This window comes from Apium graveolens, chromosome 2 (assembly GCF_009905375.1).
Source record: "Apium graveolens cultivar Ventura chromosome 2, ASM990537v1, whole genome shotgun sequence".
NCBI lineage: Eukaryota > Viridiplantae > Streptophyta > Magnoliopsida > Apiales > Apiaceae > Apium > Apium graveolens.
Genome location: NC_133648.1, coordinates 190,838,411 through 190,848,331, shown reverse-complemented (window position 1 = coordinate 190,848,331; position 9,921 = coordinate 190,838,411). Strand labels below are relative to the sequence as shown.

The following is a 9,921-nucleotide window of genomic DNA, read 5'->3' as shown; positions in this document are numbered from 1 at the left end:
CAAATACAAGCTCTTCAACACAATCAAGATGTCACTTAAATCAAAACTGAGATTGACCAAGTCAAGAAGGATGTCTCTAAAAGATTGGATGCTAAATTTACAGATACAACAGTACTTGACATCAACAGACAGTTGAGGAAGAATTCTATTCTTGCAACTAAAATGGATTCCCTAGACACAAGAATGAAAGCAGTAGAAGCCTCTCTCACAGCTATTCATCTATATCAAGCACATCAAACTCAGTTGCTTCAAAAGCTGGTGGCTGCACAAACTTCTACCTCCACTCTACTTGATGATAAGAAAAAGGGGGATAAAGATTTAACCATCCCAGTCAGTCAAGGAGGGAAATACAGTGAAGGGGAGCATGTGTTAAATGTTCAAATCAGCCAAGTAATAGTTTCAGAAATTACATCACCAAAGCCACCAGTATTGGACAACATTGATCTGATCCAAATAGCAGCTGCTAAGCTTGATTCAAAGTCAAATCTCAAGATGCTTGATGTTGCAGCTGTTGAGAAGGAATTGGATGACAAGTGGATGAAAATAGATGAAGATTCAGAAGAAATTTAGTCAGATACAGAAACCAAACAAGATCTTTCATCACCACTCACAAGTTAAGCAAATCTCTGTGAATGAAATGAGTCTAGGTAGCTTTGAAAAGGGCCAACCTTAATGTATAAAGTCTCCAAAGGCCAATCTGGTTTTGAAACCTAAAAGGAACTATCCAAAGTTCTCAGACAAAAATCTTGTGGATCTTATATTTGAGACACCAAGGCCAGATGAAAAGAAGTTGTTGGCAAGGTCTATTGCATTCTTCAAAGATCCAACAAATTCAGTGCTGAAAAGAAGAATTGCAAAGATTTACATGAATGGTAAGGAAATCTGTGTGGTGGCTGGACACCCTCAGTTTGTAGAAGCCAAGAAGGAAGAAAAATAAAGAATTAAGCAAGAAAAGAAGTAGGCTGCCTTAGATGCTAAAAAGCTTAAACAAAAGAAGAAGCAAGCTGCTATCTTGGCCAAACTTCAAGCTGTGAAAACTACAACTAAGATTTCTGAGAAACCACCTGTGATTACTAAAGCTCAAGATCAGAAAATGCTAAATGAACCCCAACAGACAAAGAAACCAAGATACAAGCAAACAATCAAGAGAAAATTGGACCTCAGTGATGAGGAATTGGAAGACTATATTCCCAAACAGTCTACTTCTACAACTCAAACATCCAAACCCTCAGTGGTACATGAGGAATTCAAGGTGGATCCAACAAAGAACTTTCATGTTGAGCCTATAATTCCCAAGGATGAGTCAATAGAATGGGAAAGTTTGCCAATTACTGAACTCAATTTACCTATCTTTAACAAGCCAAAGAGAACAAAGTCTAGAGCAATCAAGAAGGTCAAGCTTGTGACTCTCAGAACCAAAACCTTAGCCAAAACTCAACCAACTACCAACAAGGGAGACCTACTCTACATCTGTGACATCAAGGAATTTTCAGATATAAATCTCTACTTGGATAAATTTGAAGAGGTAAGAGGAATTGATGCTCACAGACATCTTCCTGAGAGACTGGTGTTCAAATACGAGGGAGGGAGAGAAATCACATGGCCTCTTCATAGGATTCTTCAAGAAAGCTGCTCTATATTGATAAAGGTCTTCTCGTCCTTCAAGAAAAACTTTGGATTCAATGTAACTGTAAGGAAATTGGTCCCAAAGAAGATAGAAGATCTAAGGAGTAATAAAGCCAAGGATGCACTCCCAAAGACTCTATCAATTCCCTTCACAGGATATAGAGTGCAATTAAGGGCTTATTGGCTGATGAATTTATGGATGACAAGGGTGTTAGAAGATTCTTCAGATTGGATGACCAACTTAGTATCTCTAGCAATGAGACTCTATTGGAAATGCAAGAAAAGCTGGATCTATCAGATGCCGAAGAACTTAAATTCCACACACAACTCCAAAATCAAATAGAAGAAAATAACAGGAAGCTTGGGAAGAAATCCAGACAATCAAGGAAATAGAAAACATCAGCTCAAACTAGAGGAGCACCTTGATAAGATTGTGAGAACTCTTTTTACACTTTACTTTGTTCAATTTTTATTAAACTGTAGCCTTATTAGTTTTATCTACTATATTTCAGTCTGTACATTTAGGGTGTTTTTTTTATCATCAAGTTTCTCCTAATTTATGGCTACAATTCCAGTAGACATAAATTGGAGGAGATTGTTAAGAATATGTTGTGAACTTGATGATAAGTTAAACAAAATACCTTAGTAGATTTAACTTAGTGAATTTTTGTAGCTCTCGACGGATGTTTTATTATAGTCCCGATAGATGATCTTTATAGTCCCGACGGATAATAACTGAACATCCATCGAGAGTGTAGCTTATGTAACAATAAGTATTGTTGCACATTTCTGCAAACAACAAAGTATTAGTCTAGTAGATTCGGTAGGATTCTCTAAATCATGTTGACTACTAGATTGATATACAGAATAGGTTGGCTAATTGTAAATGTGAGATGTCTTGTAATTCTGTATAAGTGAAATGGAGTCAAGTGACAGATAGACTCCCGACGGATGATCTACAAGGCTCCTAACGGATGATCAACATAATCCCAACGGATGTTCAACATAATCCCGATGGATGATCATATTCAAAATAGTTGTTAATAGTGACAACACAGTCACATGCATCGGGTGTTTGCAAAAGGAATGTGGCAGCCTGTTAAGCAGGATTTTGAGAACAAAGAATCATTACCATTTTCATGCAAATATGAAGATATTCAAAGACGTTGGATAGAGTAACGTTGCAGCATGATATTAGACTAGATTCATTTTGTTTTATTGTCTTATCTTATTATCATGTAACTTGGTGATATATAAACCAAGTGTAGCAAGTAGAACAACTAACTAAGCAACCACATTTTTCAGAGAGATATATAAAGCTGTACTTGTTAAGAATTTCTCTGTAGTTTGTTTGTTCACTTGTAAATCAGCTATGTGCTATTCAAAGCATCATAGAGTTCTCAATTTGATATATATATATATATATATATATATATATATATATATATATATCTCTGGTGGATACATTCAAATCCACCAGAATGTTTTAAAGCTTTGTGTTTTATTACTTAGTATTTTGATTTCTATTATTCTTTCATTCCGCATTACTGCAAATCAAACACAGTCATATGTATTAAGTTAGAACATTTTTTAAAATCTCAAAAAGTAGCCAGAATTACATTCAACCCCCTTCTGTAATTTTTGTTGTATTGTTTGGGAATAACAGAGGACCGTCGCCTAAATACATAATTTGTGTCGGTTCTGGTATTAGCCGACGCCTAAAGTCATTTTTGGTGGACATGTTGCGTCAGTGGTGTAATTAACCGACGCCTATAACTCCTAAAGGCATCGGACATCAAAATGCCGATGCCTAAAGGCTTTTTCAGCGTCAGTTATTTTAAATCCGACGCTGTTGTGTTTACTTCTAGCGACAACATAATTTAAACTGATGCTTTAGTGAGACTTTGTGCTACGACCAAGCTTCAACGAACAATATAAGGACAACAAACCCACGTAAAGCTCACATGCGCACTCCTGTCAATTTTTTTATTTTACTTTATTTACTTTTATTATTTCAAAAAAAATTCTTTAGCTATATTCTTTTAAATTATTTTTATATATTTTTTATATTATAATAGATTCCGAAGAAAATCCTCACTAAAAGTTATAAATTTTGAATATTTTGTTATCTTATAATTTATATTTTACTTCATAATACTATTTATATTTTTAATGTAAATTATCTATTTTTGACTTCGTTGTTAATATAACAATAATTAATTTTATTAAAACAATGTTACAAATAAAATAATTCTTTCCAAATAAATGTTTGAGTGGAAATTATTATAAATTTTCGGTCCTATTACAATATATTTTTCATAAATAGACGTTTAAATAAATATTTTAGAGATTTATTTTAAAAATATGTTTAATTTAAAATTATTTGTTTAAACTAATAGAGCCACTACCAAAATGTGTAGTTAACAAAATATAAATATAATATTGATGAACCCACATCCTATCAAAATTTTCAGGTTTGCCTTTAATGATATTACCAGTTTAAAACCGACGCGGTTGTTAGGGTGAAAACACGCGCTAAATTACACACAAGTATACGCGTTCACAAGTAGTATAAGAAATAAATCAAATTCGTTCCCACAGAGACTGGTTTAGGTTAAGTTCAATTTACGCACCTATGCAACAATGTATGGTTATCGCTCAATGCTAAGATAAATAACAAATTAGGTTTGGATTAAACTAAGAGATTATACTAAATAGCATTAACTAAGAAAATTGAGGTTGAATTACCATATATGACAAACATGGGATCTTAACTTCATTAAATACTTCATTCAATAGCCTTTTTATTCTTAACCTTAGCATGTAATGGTGATGACACTAATCAGATAACATGAAACTAGTAAACGCCAACTTTCGTTGTACGAATACCCTACTACCAAGCATCCACAAAAGAGATAGAAGTTGAATAGACACCAATTATGCTTAGTCCTTATATGTCTATAAGAATTGAAAACATAATGGTTTAATGCGCAAGTTATCTATCATGATTACATAGGACAAGTAAGATGGTTAAAATTACCTACGAATCATGCATAACAATTATACATGAACCTATGCTAGCATGCCAAGTTCTAAACCTCTATATTCACTGTCACTTCAATAGATATTAACACGCTATCTTATATGTTGTTAGCTACGCACATAAGACGAATAAGCACAACCAATACTAGGATATCAATCAATCACCACACACCAAGATATTGAAACAAATTAACTATAGAAATCCATAAGTAAATCCGTTAGAACCCCACGATAACGATTAGTTCATAATCGAACTTATCATCACCATGGGTTCCAATGAAAGCATGATAATAAACAATATAAGAGTGCTAGGGTTCAAGAATAAATCGAAAAAAATCATCCAAGTATCAACTATATTGAAGAATATGAGAGTCTTCTTCTCCGTAGCCTTCTCGTGCTCTCTAGATCTTCTTATTGCTCTCCCATGCCTCCTCCTTGTTAAAAACGTCTTTTTATGGGTATATATAGGCTCCAGGATGACCAGGACTCTCAAAATCTTCAATTTCGACTAAAATCAGGATTCTGGGGTAGAAACCGGGCGCGACCGCGTGGCCTTCGGGCACGGCCGCGCTGACATTCTGGAATTTTTCTGACAAATCTTGTTTTGGCCATATCTTGAGTTCTAGTCGTCAAAATTAGGCGATTCAACTGCCCACGTGAAGATAACGAGATTCTCTACAACTTGAGAATATCCTAGGATTCCAGTTATAATCTTTTTTCAGGATAATTCTTTGAAAAGCTTCTTTCTTCCTTTAACTGATGCCTGAAATGCAATAACACAAAAACACATCAAAAATACCAACAACTTGAGTCCAAAACACCAACTTAAGCCTGTAATGAAGTGTACCAAGTAGATATAAAATCCACTTATCATACCCCAAACTTGAATCGATGCTTTTCCTCAAGCATAAACAGACTCAAAACTACAAAACAAACCTAATGCATGAATGCAACTAAATGATAATGCAATCAATCCTCTCAGGATAACCATAACCAAATAAATAAGCCACGCCTCTAAGAATGCAATAACTCAAAACAGAGTTTGAATAAATCTCATAAATTAACTCACAAACCAGAACGTGCGTGTGTGGATGCTTAACAGATATACTCTCGAAACTAGATCAAAAACCATAACTTATCTTTCATCAAAACAATCACAAGTTTATAAACAGAATAGATGTTAAACGCATAATGACTCACAACACCTCCTTCCTACTAGAGTTATACAAGGATTCATGCTATTATTGAACACATAACAAATATGCTTATTTGACCGTGCAATGAATGAGGTCCCAAAAGACTTATGCAATAATACCCATGTAGCGAGCGTTAGGTTAGCAGATCCAAGACTATAAAAGTCTTATCACTAGGCACAAAGTCCCCTAGAACTTAATAACTCAAGTATTAAAGAGCTCACTCTTGATCAATTATGCATAAACACATACTTTTTCTTTTCTTTTTTCTTTCTCTTTTTTTTCTTTTTTTCTTTTTTTTCAACAAATCCTGAATGAGTGCGTTTCGCTCCATCTCATTCAACCCTAGACTACTCATAAAAATATGAGCCGGCTACTAGCCATTTGACGCCTAGCCTTACAAGAACTAGCAATGAAATCCATGTTTTTCTCCAGATAAAAAAAAATCAGTGTTTTTACGTCATTACGAGAATATCAAAAATTCTAAATATAACCAAGTGATTAAATCTCAACAACAAACAAGTATGATCATGATCTAGATTAAAAGCAACCCAATAAGGCTTTGTGAATTTTTTTTGTTTCTGGCATGTAAATCAATTCATTAGGACTTAAACATCCCTCTATTCGTCATCACCACACTCAAATCAACATCAACTTATCAAATAGCATAGTTCATCTTAAGGAATCATGATAAATATGCATGCAAATGCGACTATATGAAATCACATAAATAATAAACAAATATGTCCCATATGAACAATCATGCAATACTACGAATGAAATACAACTATAAGCAACATGAATCTATATGAACTTTATGGACACACACAAACTAATCCTTACATTATCACCCCCAAACTTAAAATTTTCAATGTCCTCATTGAAGGAAATAATAAGGATTTCAGGCATACCTAGTTGTAAGGAGGATCACCCTCCTCGGGTAGAGGATCAGGTGGCCAATCAACCTCGACACCAATGTCTCGGAAAACTGTGCCCAAAGCCTGTGTCAAATCTATAGCAAAAAGACGGTGAATGTCGTGCATGGCCTCCATACGCCTAGTCACTCGCCTATACTGCTCATCACCAACACCAGTCCTATCAACAACCTGCTGCACATGAGAAGAACCCTCTATAAGCACTGGAGGATTCGTTCGGCTGCCCTTTACATCATCAAAAATATATCCCAACCCCTTATCATGGGGGGTACCTAAGAATGAATAACTCAAGTGATCTAGCAGTCGGTTGAGCTCCAGTGTGGGAGCTTCTTCAATAGACGACTCAAGACGCTCCTAAGAAATTTTCAGCTCTGCTAACCCAAGAGAATCGAATGGCATATCCAACTTCCTCTTCCACGGAGGTGCATTTAAAACCTAAAGTTGCTCTTCTCCTTCCTTATCATCAATAACTGATTTCCCCATTAAGGATCTCTCTAAAGTATCTGACTTTGGCAATTGCTCAAGTTCTGAATTTACTACAGAGTTGACCCACTCTACTTTAAAGCACCTCTCTTTAGCTGTGGGTAACTTTATTTCCTTAAACACATTAAAAGTGACCTTCTGATCATGAACCTTCATCATAAGCTCTTCTTTTTGCACATCGATCATAGCTCGGCCTGTAGCCAAGAATGGTCTTCCCAAGATAATGGGAATCTTCTTATCTTCCTCAAAATCAAAAATTACAAAGTCAGCAGGGAAGATGAGTTTATCCACCTTGACCAAGGCATCCTCTACTAAACCTCGTGGATAAGTGATGGAATGGTCAGCTAGTTGCAATGACATATATGTTGGTTTCGGATCAGGTAGACCAAGCTTCTTGAAGATAGACAAGGGCATCAGATTGATGCTAGCTCCCAAGTCACATAAAAACTTGTCGAAAGACAAGTTTCCAATAGTACAAGGAATAGTGAAGCTTCCAGGATCTTTAAATTTCAGAGGCAACTTCTGTTGCAGCACATCACTGCATTCCTCCGTTAAAGCAAAGGTCTCTAGGTCATCGAGCTTCAATTTCCGAGAGAGAATACCTTTCATAAATCTCGCATAGCTAGGCATCTGTTCAAGAGCTTCAGCGAAAGATATGTTGATATGAAGTTTCTTGAACACCTCCAAAAACTTAGCAAATTGCTTATCCAACTTCTGCTTCTGCAGACTTTTAGGAAAAGGAGGTGGAGGATAGACCTGTTTCTCCCCTGTATTACCCTCGGAAGGAGTGTGGTCCACAGTTTTCTTCCTTGATTCCACTTCTGCTTCCTTCTGCACATCTTCTTCATCCAAAACTTCAGATTCTGGAACTTGAGATTTTTCAGAGCTTGCAACCTTCCCAGACCTTAATGTAGTTGCCTTAACCTGCTCTTCTGCTTTCCTCTTGCCTGGAACTTCTGTATCACTAGAAAGCGTTCTTGGTAGTCGATTCAATAAGGCGTTAGCAATTTGTCCTATCCGGTTCTCCAGAATCTTGATAGAAACAACCTGGCTTTGGCATATAAGAGCCTGGTTTTTGCACATAAGCCTCAACTCCTCCAATTCAAAATTTTCATTCGAAGATTGACCTGCATCATGAGTTTGTTGTTAAATTAGGAGTTGTTGTCTTCGTGCAAATTGCTGCTGAAAATCAGGAGGGTTGAATTGTTTTTCTCCAAACTGCCGGAACGGCTGTTGCATCGCATTCTGATTGTTGCTCCATCTGAAGTTAGGATGATTCCAGTTGTCAGGATGATAAGTGTCTGGAACTAGTTGTTGCGATCTCTGAAAGTTGCTCACAAACTGAGCTGATTCACTAGATATAGCGCATTGCTCCGTCACATGCGAATCGGCACAAAGCTCACAAACACTCGTTCTCTGATGAACTCCATAGTTAGCCAGCGAATCGATCTTCATAGACAACGTCTTTAGTTGAGCAGTGACAGTCCTAGTTGTATCCCCTTCCATATCTCCTGCTATCTTTCCCTGTGGCAATCTATGGGTTGGATACTGATATTCATTAGCAGCCATCAGTTCAATTAGATCATAAGCTTCCTCATAGCTCTTTGCCCATAATGCTCCACCTGATACTACATCGAGCATGGGTCTGGACTGTGCTCCCAAACCATTATAAAAATAATTGATGATCATCCAATCGGCATTCCATGATGAGGACACTTCCTAAGCATCTCCTTGTAGCGCTCCCAAGCTTCATATAAAGATTCTCCTGATTGTTGCGCAAATTGAGTAAGAGCACTCCTGATTACAGTTGTCTTTGTCATAGGGAAGATTTTAGTAAGAAACTTTTGAGCAAGATCTTCCCAAGTAGTAATCGAACCAGCTGGTAGAGAGTGTAACCAGCTCTTAGCTTTGTCCCTCAAAGAGAATGGGAATAGTCTCAGCTTCACAGCATCTTCGAAAACACCGTTGAACTTGAAGGTGTCACAGATCTCAATAAAATCCCTAATATGCATATTGGGATCTTCCGTTGGAGAACCCCCAAACTGGATTGAATTCTACACCCATTGAATTATGCCAGGCTTGATCTCAAAGGTATTAACTGTGATAGATGGCCTGACAATGCTAGATTGAATGTCATTGATCTTGGGTTGAGAGAATTCCATCAAGGCTTTCGTTCGTGCTACTGGATCTCCCATTGTAATGAGTACCTGAAAACATAACAAGTAACCGTAAAAGTAAAAGAATCCGAGTCAATGAACTTTAACGACCACTGATGACAAGCATATTAACTAAAAATTAACAACACCGAGTCCCCGACAGCGGCGCCAAAAACTTGTTAGGGAGAAAACACGCGCTAAATTACACGCAAGTATACGCGTTCGCAAGTAGTATAAGATATAAATCAGATTTGTTCCCACATAGACTGGTTTAGGTTAAGTTCAATTTATACACCTATGCAACAATGTATGGTTGTCGCTCAATGCTAATATAAATAACAAATTGGGTTTGATTAAACTAAAAGATTATATTAAATAACATTTACTAAGAGAATTGAGGTTAAATTACTATATATGATAAACATGGGATCCTAACTTCATTAAATACTTCATTCAATAGCCTTTTTGTTCTTAACCTTAGCATGT

General features: G+C 36.3%; 1 non-coding gene across 1 annotated transcript; it reads left to right on the top strand.

The window, feature by feature from the left end:
• Positions 1-8,977: 8,977 nt before the first annotated feature.
• LOC141710157 (small nucleolar RNA R71) lies at positions 8,978-9,084 on the top strand. Its single transcript, XR_012570691.1, has one exon. It is a non-coding gene; the product is annotated as a small nucleolar RNA R71 (small nucleolar RNA).
• Positions 9,085-9,921: the final 837 nt, after the last annotated feature.